A 14,038-nucleotide genomic window follows, 5' to 3' on the forward strand; every position below is an offset into this window, starting at 1 on the left:
AACCAATCTGTGACTGTTCATTTTATGTACCAACTTAACTGGCCAAAGGATGCCCTGATATTTGGTTAAATATTATTTTGGATGTTTCTGTGAGGATGTTTTTGTATGAGTTTAATATTTAAATAGATGGACTGAGTAAAGCAGATTGCTCTCCCTAATGTGGGTGGGCTTTGTCTAACCAGTTGAAGGCTTGAATGGAACAAAAAGTTGACCCTCTCTTGAGTAATGGGGAATTTCCTCCTGCCCGATTGCCTTCAAGTGGTATATTGTTTTTCTCCTGCCTTCAGACTTAGTCTGAAACAGTGGCTCTCCCTGGCCCTCAAGCCTGCTGGCCTTCAGACTGGAACCACTCCACTGGCTCTTATGGGTCTGCAGCTTGCTGACTATGATCTTGGGACTTGTCAGCCTCCATAACTACATGATCCAATTTCTTATACATTTCCCTCCTCCCTGCTCATCTCTCTTGCTATTTCTCTCTATCTCTGTCTTTATCTCTATCTCTGTCTTTATCTCTTTACCTCTCTCTAACACAGAAACAGTTCTAGATATATGAATTAATGGGGAAACATTAATACATTATACATTAATAGGGGAAAAGGCAGAGCAATGGTGTATTAGTCTGGCTTCTCAGAAGAACAGAACCAATAAGAACAGATCTGTATGAGTGGAGCTGGTGAAATGTCTGTGGTCCTGTCTTGGAGACTCCTTGGCTCTCTTAATTCACCAGAGACTTCCCCATTCCCACCACCACCTTTAAATAGTTCAGCATAAGCCTTCTTGGATTCTGTTTTCCTTCTTTATTTCCAGACTCACAGCCTATCATTTAAGGATATGGTCCCCAAGGATGTCATGGTGATGCAAGATAACATCCCAAGAGGATTAACAGTCCTGGCTCCAAGCTGATCTGGGGGAGCAGTTAGAATAGTGCTTTTTGGAAGTGCCTGTGCCTTCTCTGTAGATATTAGACAACTAAGAGTTAGACAAATTTGCATCACCTCTTAGCCATATCCAAGCCCTCCAACATAGTATTTATGAAGGCTGTAGACAGACTACCCAAAGCCAAAACTCTTTATATGTGATTTCACTTCAACATCTCTTTGTCCTGGATATGTCTCATGCCTAGCATTCATAAGAGCTCTGAACATGGGAACTATCCAGCTCCAAGGAAGGCAGAGCTTAAAAGGTTACCACATGATTTTAGGGTTTCCCAGCAACTCTGCTACCTGGAAATAAAAGGAGATTTTTGGTGTTGGGTGCTCTGAACTGAGGTTCTTCAGGGTGGAGGGGACTCTTCCTCTGCTGAGTGGCCCTGTTTTGATCTACAAAGCTCAGCATGAACTGCGGTGGCTGTCAGGGCCCAGTTATTAGACAGGCCCTTCCTCTTGAATTCCACCAGTAAAAGGAAATGATAACACACTGAAGCAAATCGGATGTCAGGCATCTGCTCTATTCCATTCTCCTCCGTTCTACTCTGTGCCATTCTACGCTATTATATTTAATTACTAGATGTTCTAGTCTACGCTGTCTCATTCCATTTGAACTTGTGACTTTTTGTTCTATATTATTCTGGTCCATTCTATTCCATTCCATTTCATTCTACAATTCTACAGCCTTGTATTGAGTTCTTGCTTAATGTAGGGGTTTTGCTAAATGCTATGAAAAAAGCTGAGTGTGTGTGTGTGTGTGTGTGTGTGTGTGTGTGTGTGTGTACCTGTGCCCCTGTATAGCATACACAATGAACAGATGTGTTTTGAGAGGTAGTTTTCAGGATATCATTATAATTGACAAAAAGTCCATATTTCTTAAGCCCCTCTCTAGGAATACTCAGGTATTGGAATTCAAGGGTTTAAGCCATTTGTGTTTCTTTGCTAGTATCTATTAGAGACCAAGTTTACAAACTGCAAATCCTGTGGTAAATTAAAATAGGCTGAAACTGTATTTGAAAGTTAGAAGCCACCAAATAACAAAAAAGACCATAAGGGGAACAAAGGCAATATCTGCTTTCAGATTTATTTCTGAACCATTCTTTTTCAATGTTGGCTGTGATGTGTACTTTGACATCTTTTTGTTTGTTTTTCTTCTGAGAGTCAGTTATTCTGGGAATAAAATGTGTTTCCGAGAGCCAGTGTAGTGTCATGGTTAAGGTCATGGGCTCTATGGAGAGCTGAGTTAGAATGTCGGCTCTGCCATATCCAGCCTTGTGAACCTGGGTGTGTTCCTTAAGCACTTAGATAATAGTAATATCTCCTTCAAGTTGTCCTTGAAATAATTAAATGCGATAATGCACATAAAGTGCTTATTGTCATACTTTCCAATATTAAGTGGTCAATAAATGTTAGTTTTTTAAAAAATATATTTTTATTGATTTCAGAGAGGAAGGGAAAGGGAGAGAGAGATAGAAACATCACTAATGAGAGAGAATCATTGATCGGCTGCCTCCTGCACGCCTCCCACTGGGGATCGAGCCTGCAACCCTGGCATGTGCCCTTGACCGAAATCGAACCTGGGACCCTTCAGTCCCCAGGCCGACGCTCTATCCACTGAATCAAACCGGCTAGGGCAATAAATGTTAGTTTTTATGTGGCAAATAGGGACAATATAATGCTCTTAGGGATGTTTTGAGGATTAGCTGAGATGTTTGTAAAGCATTTAGGTCACTACCTGATACATAGTAAGCACTCACCAAATGTTCAACATTGACATCATTGTTTTTGTTATGTGTTATTTGTAAAATGTGGATAATGTCATTAACTAAGTGAAGTGAATAATGTCATTAACTTTTAAAGACTGAGATAATGTGAGTGAAATATTTATCACTGTGCCTAGCACAGAGTGAGAACCAAGTAAACATTAGGTTTCTGAAGGACATGAACTGTGTGATTTACACCGTTTTATTGCTAGCACCCTGGCCCAATGCTTGGCACACAGATAGTATCCAGTGACTATTTTGTAAACAAATGAATGAGGTTCTATTCTGCCCCAAATGTAAAAGGAGTCATAGAAAAAAGTCCTGGTTTCCTTTAGAATCTGATGACCCCTGAAAAATGGGGAATAAAATAAACCCGAGGAGACAGGATGTTCCCAAACTCTGAGATCATGGTTATAATCCCCTACATTAGAAAGGTCTTTATGGTTCACAAAGAACTTTCAAATCCATTATGTCATTCAACATAAAAAAATAAAAAGAACAGGCAAGAAATGTCCTTAGGGTCAGCTTGGACAAGGAGCTCAATCTCTTACAAATGATTTAAAACCCACTCTGCCTTGCTACAGATATTGCTTATAGAAAACTTCAGGCACAGCAATGCTGCCCAGCTTGATTTAGCTTAAAGAAACCTTTCGTGACCTTATAAACAAACACAGCCCAGTGGGAACCAAAGTGGAATTTCAGAATTTTGAAGATGAGCTGAGAGAATTTGCTCAGAAATGGGACATATTAAAACAATCTCTACCAAAGGAGTGAAACAATAAAGAGATTGACTCAGAAGAGAACAAAAAGGCCAGTGCCACTTATTGGTGAGCAGTGAGCTCCTGACTCATTATAACTGTTGACTGCGTAGCAATAATGTTTGGGAACATTGCAGTCTCGAAAGCGAGCTTATAATAATGTTCATCTGCTCATATGGATGGACGGCCTTACATAAACTCTGGTTGCTCATGGAAAAAGCCTCTTATCCTTAAAGCACACCATCCAAATGGGACTGAATACAGCTGATTAAAAGACATTTTTATGAATATAAATGGCAGCTTTTAAATGCCTGTCCTCTGATAAAAGGCTGTGTGTTCATGCATGTGTTGGGTGAATGTATTTTGACCTTATGTACCTTATGTCCTGAGTGAGTGGGTTAGGCTGATTGATTTCCTAAGTGAGTTATTGAAAGACAGAAGGGGCTGTGTTTGGTCAGGGTCCCAGCAAGAAACAGATGGATCAACTGGAGTTTCAAATGGTTCATATAGAGGCACTTGTTTGTTCGAGATATGAGGCAGGGTTGCTCCTCAGTGATTCAAATTAAGGGGCTAAAGGACTGAAATATAGGCATGGTTACTAAAATAGACCAGGAATGGTGAGTGAAGTCCTTAGAGACTAGCCAGAACAGGAAGCTGTTTCAGCCCCTAGGGGGACACAGCGTTATGGGAACCCAGTGCCATGGCAATATGGAGGATCCATCTGGGAGGAGCTGCGACCAGGGAGAGACACAGATATGATAGGAGATGTGGTTAAGCAAAGAAAAAATACTCTGGTCTCTCTCTCCTCCCACCCTCTGATTTCCTATAGGTGCTTCCCATTGATCAAACCCAACTGGATGCTCATGGTCAAGGGAAGCTGGGAGATGCAGTCTGCTAGGGCTTCCAGGCACAGAACAGAGCAGAAAAGGATGGATCTGGGTGTGGACCATACCATCTTTGCTGTAGCTACTGAACTCTACTATTGGAGGGTAAAAGCAGTCATAGATAATAAGTAAGTCAGTGGGTGTGGCTGTGTGTCAGTAAAACTTTATTTAAAAAACAGGCAGTGGGCCAAATACACAGTCATAATTTGCTGACCCTTGGTCTCAAAAAATCATTTATGTGTTGGGTCTAGCATAAACACAGTAATTTATATTCTGGGTGGCAGCAGACGACAGCAGCAGTGGCCTCAAATCTTTTTGGTAAAGGCCTGCCTTCACTTGGTTTCTACCCTGAGTGTCACATAAGTTAAAGCAATTGCCCCAATACAGGCTTAAAACACACCAGGGTAAACGTGGGTGGAAGCCTTTAGCACACTTGAAATAGGCCATAAATAATTGAATTGAAGGCATAAATGATTCAAGCCAATACCAGAAGTGAGTGTGCCTGTGCACAAGTGTGTGTGTTGTGTTATATGTCATGAACGGAAGGGTTATGTGTGAATTATGTGTGGATCAGATGGACGCAGCCCAAAAGCATGTAATTTGTGTCCTAGTTAAGCCCGTGGGCTTTGAGGTGGATGTGGACACCAGGCAAATCTTTAGGCCATTTCAGATGGGAGTGGAAATAAAACAATGACCACCCGAGTGAGAACAAACAGAAGACCAAATTGGCGTTTGGCAGGAACTCAAAGGCAGGCAGTGAAAAAGGGAAAGTGTCTGGTGTTCCCTGTCTGGAGGCTGTTGGCCCAGGAAAGCTGGAGGTCGCCTAACTAGAAGTGGGACATCCTGTGTGGCTAGATTTGGGAGCATATTGGCGTTCCCTAGTTGGTCATGAACAGGAGAAGGAGGCAAACATTAGGGAAGTTGGGTGCTGTTGACCGAGTCCTGCCTGTGTTGGGTTGAGTGCCACGGAGGCTGTAGGTTGGCTTCGTGGGCTGGCTGCCGCAGAGGCTGTGGGTCAGAGGTCTGTTGTCACACATAGTCTGGCCACTGGCTGTTTGTATTTTCAGGCTCTCAAGTTAAACAGGTTACTGTTGACTCACTGTCCTGGCTCTGCTGCCTCCCAAATGACGAATGACATTAAGACAGGAAGAGCAGGCAGCTGCTCTGCTTTGGGCCAACTCACACAGGCCTTTTCCACTCATGCAGACACAGCGGTGACTTACAGACCTATAGCTACCTGAGTATCGCAGTACTGACTTAACCTGTGTTACCAAGGGAAGCTACAGCCCGGTTGTCTGAATTCCCTATAAAAGCAGCCTTAAGTCATCCCTTATATATACTAGTACATCTCAACATTTTCCCTGAATGACTCATTCCTGGCAGCATAATCCCCTCCTAATGCCTTCCCAGATCTCCCCATGAAGTAGACCCAACCAACATCATGTGTGGACTCTTCTCCAGTGATTCCTTATTTCATTTGTATGCAGTTTTTCTCATTTTACTGTCATCTCCAGAAGAGGCATCCTTGGACCAGGATGACCCAGCATGGAGTGTACCTAGTGAAGTCTCCATTCAGGCCCAAACAGATGAGATCCTGCTCCTTTTGTGTTCCAGGTTTCTCACTCACGGGTGGTTAAAAGATTGCAAACTTTTCACAGGTCTGTTTTTTTTTTTTCATTTTTGTTTTAGTTCTTCCTTCCTACAAGGTCTATCTTTGTCTCTTCAACATTTGACTGAATTGTTCAGTTTGTCATGAATTCGCTAAACTACTCATGCCTTTCTCTCCTAAAATAAAATCTATTACCTCCTGAATTTCATTTCTGATCAGTGCTTTTCCCTCAACAGACACGCCCCTCGCTGCTCTGAAGCAGACAAGCCCTGCAGGCAGTTCATTTGTGTGTGTGCAGTTGCTCACCTGAGTCAAGTGATAAAATTCTTTTTCATAGACTTGCAAATCCCTGGAGCAGGAAGGGATCTCAGAGGTCAGGGAGGCTAATATTCTCCAAATGTGATGCATAACCCACTGGGATATACTTGATGACCTTAGCTAGCCATTTGAATAACTTTTGTTGTTGTATATTTAGTTTAATCCTATTAGAAAAATGTGTATAACTGGTACATTAAACTGTTATAAATACTACTGTCTAGGATGAGTTTAAAGCAGAGGATGCCATAGAAACCATTGTCATCAGTATATATGAATTGCAAGTGCTGACAGGAAATACTTAGATACGACAAAGATCATGAATGTCAAATTTTTGGAAGCACCGATGTGCACCGTTCTCCTCAGTACTACACAAGAGGAAACTGAGTCTTTGGAAAGGGAAGAGGTTTGTCCAAGGATGCTTTGCTCGATAGCAGCAGGACCAGGTTTAGGTCATGACTGCCCAGATTGCCAATGTTCTTTCATTCAGTTTGCAAAGACTCCTTCTTTGCAACCGTGAGTTCAGTTTCTAAACAGATACTGTGATCAGCAAAGGCGCCTTGGGATGAATTTGCAAAAACACAAGATGCTGGCCACAAGCCTGTTCTAATCACATGGTGAATTACCTGAACGAGTCCAAAAGCCTCATTTCAAAGACAGAAACTGGTCATCTATTGGGTCTAGAACAACTGAAACTTCACTGGATAACAAGGTAAATGAATGCATCGCAGCATTCACTGAAGTGGAGTCCCGCAAGCTGCTGGTTGCTCTGCGTAATGGGAGATTCGGAATGCAGTTAATGGGTTAGTGCAGTTTTTATTGTAAAAGCAAACTAAATTAAACTGATAGTTTTAATTAAATTTGAATTGGCTGTGATTTTACTTAGTTTTAAAGGCCACTTGAGACACTAGCGTTGCACTTAAAATCTAGTGTTGTAATTAGTGACATCTACATTTATTACAATGGTTACTGCACTTTATTGAATTTATTCAGGAGTAAACAAAAGCTCAGCACCTAAAGAGCTTGAATTCCAGGCTAGGCTGGGTTTGGGAGCCTGTTTAGATTCTGTTGGAACGTCAGGTGGTGATACCGATCTTGAAAAGGGTGGTTGCTGGTGTGACCTTCCAGCCACAAGCTTAGGATTTTGGTCCACCTCAAGCCAGAAGTGTCAGAACACTATAATTATGCCTTTGTTGTTCTCTTTAATCTGGAAAATCCAAATTTGGTGCACATTTGAGCATCCTTCAGTCCCCCAGTGCCTTGGAGTTCAAGGTCTGTGAATCTAGATTTGGAGACCCCGTCCAGCAACCATTAATTTGACCGGGAAATCAGAAGAGCTGTATGGCAGCTCCAGAAAATGTTGGCCAGTGCCTTGTGGTTCAGTATGACCGGTTGTCCCAGGCAAAACTGGACTCAGAAATGGTGGTTCTCTTAACTTTGGTGTACGCAGAGTCACCGAGAGGCTTGTTATAATGCAGTCTCTGGGCCTCATCTGCAGGAATTCCGGTTTAGTAAGTACATGGGGAAAACCTCATTTTGAGAAAGTCTGCTCTAAAGTATTAATTCAGTTAAATGAAAGCCTCAAAAAACAACAACTTATAAACAGAAATAGGAGTATCTTCCCAGAGGGTCACCATATTATATACTTGGTTGGAAAGTCTGGCAATGGTCTCTTAATAGTTTGATATGAGTGAGATTAAAGAAAAGATTACATTTTAATTATAAATTAATAAATGATTATAAAAATAATACAGAAATATATAACATAAAAGATGAAATACCTTTAGTCAATCAACCCCCTTCCCCAGAGGCAAATAGTTCACTGCGTGCTATGTTCCTTCCAGATATTTGCCTCTTTATTTGTAATCAGAGAGATAACTTGATGCTTCCTTATTACAGTTTCCCTACATGTTACTTTGTTCTGTGTTCTGAAGGATTCCTTCTACTTTGTCTTTTTGTGTTCTTGGATTATTCCCTTTATGTAACATCCTATTCTCATTTTATGGATATAAATACTTTCCCAGTGTTTTTGAATATAAATTTTTAGGTTTTGTTTTGTTTTTTTGTACTACTTCTGTTTTCTCTGTTATCACATTTATTATTTGATCCTTTTCTGCCAAGGTGGTTCTCATTTATTCATATGTGAGGAGGAGGCAATAAGAAGGCTGGGAACAGGGTATGGAGGGGCTGGTTGACTGTCAGGTGTCTCTTTTGGTACAATAGGCAAGAATCTGGACATTCTGCTTTGGAATTCCAAATGCCAACATGTGGAGTGCTTTCCATTGCATTCACCCTAGCTGCATGTTCATTCAGATGTTTTTTTTGTTTTTTTTTGTTTTTGTTTTTAGAGGAAGAGCCCATGTGTCTATTATTGCTGTTGTTTTTCCTGTGGTTGTTTTCATTGAGGTAAACACTTGGCTTTAGGACATCCTGAACGTTGAGATAGGAGAGTTGACTACTCCATATGTAGAACTTTAATTAATCTCACTTTCTTTCCTATTCTCATTTATGTTCTGATGTTTCTGAGTTTCAGTCCTTACTGCAGCTCTCTCTTTTTAAGAGAGAGTGGTTAAAATTCAGAATTTTTCAAGAGAGTGACACATATGCCTATTAAATGGTTATAAAATTCAAACAAGTTGAATATTAACAAGTAACAAATACTAGAAAACAGACCTGGGTATTTTAGTAGGGAGCAAGACCTGGGGCACTTCCACAGTATTCAGATTAATTTTAGGTTTAAGTCTGTAGACATTGTATCTGTAAAGAACAGTGAACCTTGATCAAAGATGAGACAAATCTGAATCATTTGCATATGATTCCTTCAATTTAAACTCATTGACTTGGAATCAGTGGAACTGGAGGCTGCGTAATAATAATCAATCAATCAATCAAACAGTAAAGAAAAATCCAAAACTCAAAGAATATGGGTTGGACAGGGAGAAAATAGGTGTAATTTCTCTTTTACATATAGATCCAATTACTCTTACCCCTGTTGTCAATGTAGACCTGTGGAACATTGAACACCAATTTAAGAATTCAAAATTTTGTGCACAAAAGCTGTAATAGTGAACAAAATATTTTAGGCCTTGTTAAGTCCTTATAGCTCAATTGAAACAAACTCCTAATAGTATAGATTTTTTAAAATGTAGGAAGCCATATTGGGAGGAAATTGAACATTTGGTCTTCAGGCCTGGGTTCTCATCTGCCCTGGCCTGGAAGTAACTCTGTTTATTCCGCTCACATCCTACCGGTCAGAACTAATTAAACAGCCCTATCCTAACTGCAGGAGAATTTGAGAAATACAGGGCCACACATAGACTATTTGTGAGCTCTTTTTGACATATTGACTTGTCATCATTATCAAATCCGAGAGATGAAATATTGTTTATTTAATTTATAGAACCAGTGTTGTTAGAATTAGGATTTAGACACAAGATAAGAAGTTCTGAGCCACAGTTGAGGGCTCTATCCACAAGAGTATTTTATTTTACATATGGTTAAACTTAGGTTCCTAGAGGTTGAACAAACTTTTCAAGATGTGGGATGAATTAGGAACAGAATTTAATTTTGTTATTTCTATGTAATCATCCTGCCTCTCTCCTCCCGGAGCTATGGCCCGGGTCTCTGAATTCCTGGGTATTTCCACACTTATTTCTGTGACTTTTTTTCCTCCAAATTACTGAATTGTTTATTGTCACCTAGAAAGATTAAGTCTTTCAGTGAAATGTATGAGCATGTAAATTTTATGATAATGAGAAACATTTCTTTCTAAAAGTAGGATAGAGCATCTGGAAGCATAAAATGCACATTAAAATGACTGAGGAGACCTCCCCCCGCCATCAAAGTAATTAAAGTTTGGTTGAAAAGATTTGTGTTAAGATCAGGAAATGCTTTTGTAGGTTCTGTAATGGTGAAGTCTTGTCACAATGACAAAACCGTCTTCTAACATGTGGATGCCATCAATGCTTCATTGTTGAAGAACATTCTTCTAGAACTATGATTCTGAACTATGAGGTGTCAATAAAATTGTGAAGTAAGTGTACACTATCTCCCAGCTAGGTGGGACTTCTATTTTGGTGGACTAAAAATGCCTGCAGATTCTTTCACTCACCTTCCAGTGAGAGATGGGGTCCCGTCTCTGTGGTTGCTTAGACCAGTGGTCGGCAAACTCATTAGTCAACAGAGCCAAATATCAATAGTACAACGATTGAAATTTATTTTGAGAGCTGAAAACCGACTTCTGCGCATGGGCCATGAAGTTTCTTTTTTTTTCTTTCTTTTTAAAAAAATATATTTTATTGATTTTTTTACAGAGAGGAAGGGAGAAAGATAGAGAGCTAGAAACATCGATGAGATGAGAGAGAAACATCGATCAGCTGCCTCCTGCACACCCCCCACTGGGGATGTGCCCGCAACCAAGGTACATGTCCCTGACCGTAATCGAACCTGGGACCTTTCAGTCCGCAGGCTGACGCTCTATCCACTGAGCCAAACTGGTTTCGGCAGGCCATGAAGTTTCAATCGCACTGTATGTGTGCGCCCGCACGTGGTATTTTATGGAAGAACCACACTCAAGGGGCCAAAGAGCCGCATGTGGCTCGCGAGCCGTGGTTTGCTGACCACTGGCTTAGACCAATAGAATATGGTGGAAGTGACACTGTGCCAGTTTCAGGACCCAGGCTAAGGCAGCATTTCCTGTTTCGTAAAATATTTCTTCTGGGATCCTTAAACTTCATGTGGACAGGCTCAAAACTATGTGGAGAGAGGGGGCTCCAGTTGTGCCCAGCTTCCTAGTCATTCCTGCTAAGGCACCAGACATGGAAAGAAGAAGCTATCTTGGAGATAGATCTCTCCAGCCCCAACGCCCACCCTAGGCCACATGGGTCATAGACAAACTGCCTGGCTGAGGTGTTCCTGAATTTCTGGCCAAAATAAAATGGCTGTTTTTAAACTCTCAACTTTTGGAGTGCTTTGTTATGTAGCTGTTGATAAGTAGTCCATCTATCACTTATGATTCTCACTTAGTTATGAGTGTGCCCTCTGCATCTAGACTGCTTGGGTTTGACTCCCACCACCAAGACTTAGTAGCCATGGGATCTCAAGCAAATTATTTTAATTCTCTGTGCCTCAGTTTTATCATCTGTAAAGTTAGGATACTGGAATTTATCTCATAAGGCAGTTCTGAAGACTAAATTCATTAATTCACATAAAGTACGTAAAGCAATGCTCAAGAAGTATTCATTCCACAAGTAGTTTTTTAGAAACTACTAAGTGGCAAGTACTGTTCTAGGCTCTCGGGGCATATCTGTGATATAAAAATAGGCAAAAAGTTCTTCCCTTATGACATTTACCTCCTTGTTAAGTATATTTTGCCAAATACATTAAAAATGAACAGATGAGAAAAACTCAGAACTCATGGAGTCAGGGCCTTTATAGACTCAGGATACATCAGTCACAGGTATGCCCCCTTGCCATATTTCTGGCACAGTCCCATATATATATTGGTTTCAGAGAGGAAGGGAGAGGGAGAGAGAGATAGGAACATCAGTGATGAGAGAGAATCATTGATCAGCTGCCTCTTGCACACCCCTCCCCACAATGAGGGATTGAGCCTGCAACCTGGGCATGTGCTCTGACCGGGAATCCAACTGTGACAACTTGTTTCATAGATCGATGATCAACCACTGAGCCACACTGGCTGGGTATGCACAGTCCCACTTTTTATGTGGATAATTTTTTATTATAGTGATGGTTAAATCACTTATAATAGTGATTATGGTGACTTATGGGGACCATCAAGAATAGCTTTCTAAAGGAAAACAGCTGTGTAACTGGCCAAATTGAACCTTCTGAGTCAATTTTCTTACCTGTAAAATGGACCCATTACACTCAAAGAAATGTAAGGTTTCACCCATTCATTATAATTTGTGTGTCCATGACAAGAAGTGACAAGAGGTCACCAAGAAGACTTGAGTGGAGAGGGAGAAGAGTGCGTTATATGTGGCCTGATATGTATAAGTACAGTTTCAGGAAGACTAGGGAAGCATACTTAAAATGTGATTTGGAATAGGTAAGGGTACAGGTGGCCTCCAGGCTGCAGCGTTATCTGCAAATAGGTTGCCATGAAGAGAATGTGTGTGCCAGCAGGAGGCACCTTCATTCTTACACTCAGGCATTCAGGAAGCAATACCCTCTCTCCATTTATTTGTCAAACTCACATCCCTTTTATACCAGGGCAGTCGTCCTGATTTATTGACATTATTGATAACTTCCTACTGAATAGTTTCCTTTGGAGAACTTCTGCCTGGAGCTTCATGAGGTGGTAATCTCACCCCATTCATGCATTTTTTTCACTACACGTATGTGCTGTGCAGCCATTTAGTGCTACATATACACGTGCAACAGTTATGTTTTATGTTAATTGCATCAATAGAGGTTTGCCTAGGATTCAGTGAGAGCTGGAGAAAGATACTTTCCATCCAGCCAGGAGGCTCAGGACAAGTGGCAAGGACAACTGTTGTTTTTTTTTGTCTTTCTGGTATCCCTTCTCCCTCTGTAGGTAATGGACCTCTTTCTTGTTAAGAATAAATCCTGCATATTCTGAGCGGGACTGACTCAGCAAACCGTGCTGTGTGACCCAGACAAATAAGTGTCTCCCCTAGGAATTTTATGATACAACCATTGGCAGAGACTCATTTTGTTAAGGTTCTAATCTGATGGGGTATAAATTTGGGAAGGCCACTGGTTATCTTTCCTATCAATGGAGAAAGTCTACCTATGAATAGAACATATATTAAAACAGCTGAACGGCCCCCAACACACACACACTCATCAATCTAAGGTAATTAGAATTTGGCTGCAAAGATTTATATACAAACTAGTAAATGCACCCTTAAATTTTAGAGTGCTGCTATCCTGTTACAGTGATGACAGTCTCTTGAACTGCTGGGCATTGAGAATGAAACCAAAGAACAGAGGAAAGCAGACCCAAGGGAAGGAGGAAAAGACAGAGCTCCAATGATATCGTTCAAGCTCCTGGATCCAACCTTGCCTCAGCTAGGATTTAGTCCTGTACTTCTTGTAACATGACTCAGTGAATTACTGCCCCCACTCTCTCCCCCTCTAAGCTAGTTCAAGGTAGACTTCTGTTGTCTGCAAGTACAAGGCTTTCTGGAGTATATGCCTAATCTGAGTCTTAATGGATGAATGGGAATTTACCTGGTATCAGTGAAATGAAGCTGGTGACTGAGGTGGGTAAGATTTTTCAGGCAGAAGGAACATATGAACAAAGGCTCAGGGAGAAATTTTCTAAGGAAAATATACAAAATATACAAAATAACTACAATGGGCATTGTCATTCGTCCAGGCTCTTCAGTTGGAAAAATACTGCTATGCAGTGGCCAAAATTAACTTGGAAACAGTACCCAGAAGAGCATGACTTTCTGAGTAAAATCCACAAAGCAATAATAAGTTGGGAAAATACTAGCTCATAAGACCCACTTAACATGCTTCTAGGATGAAGTTACAACCGTGGTAGACACAGAAGAAATGACAGAAATCATACCTTTATTTTAATAAGAAGTTCTATTTAATCTATTAGGTCATACTCACAAAAGTTGGGAGAAGTCCATCGCATTTACTGTCTGCTCTTGTTTATTTAGAATGACTGAAAAATAAGGTGTTTCTGTATAATTGCTATGAGGAATGGAATTGTTTTCACCTGAGCTATGCCACTTTATTTTTAAAAATATATTTTTATTGATTTCAGAGAGGAAGTGAGAGG

The sequence above is a fragment of the Eptesicus fuscus genome, chromosome 21, assembly GCF_027574615.1.
Source record: "Eptesicus fuscus isolate TK198812 chromosome 21, DD_ASM_mEF_20220401, whole genome shotgun sequence".
Lineage (NCBI taxonomy): Eukaryota > Metazoa > Chordata > Mammalia > Chiroptera > Vespertilionidae > Eptesicus > Eptesicus fuscus.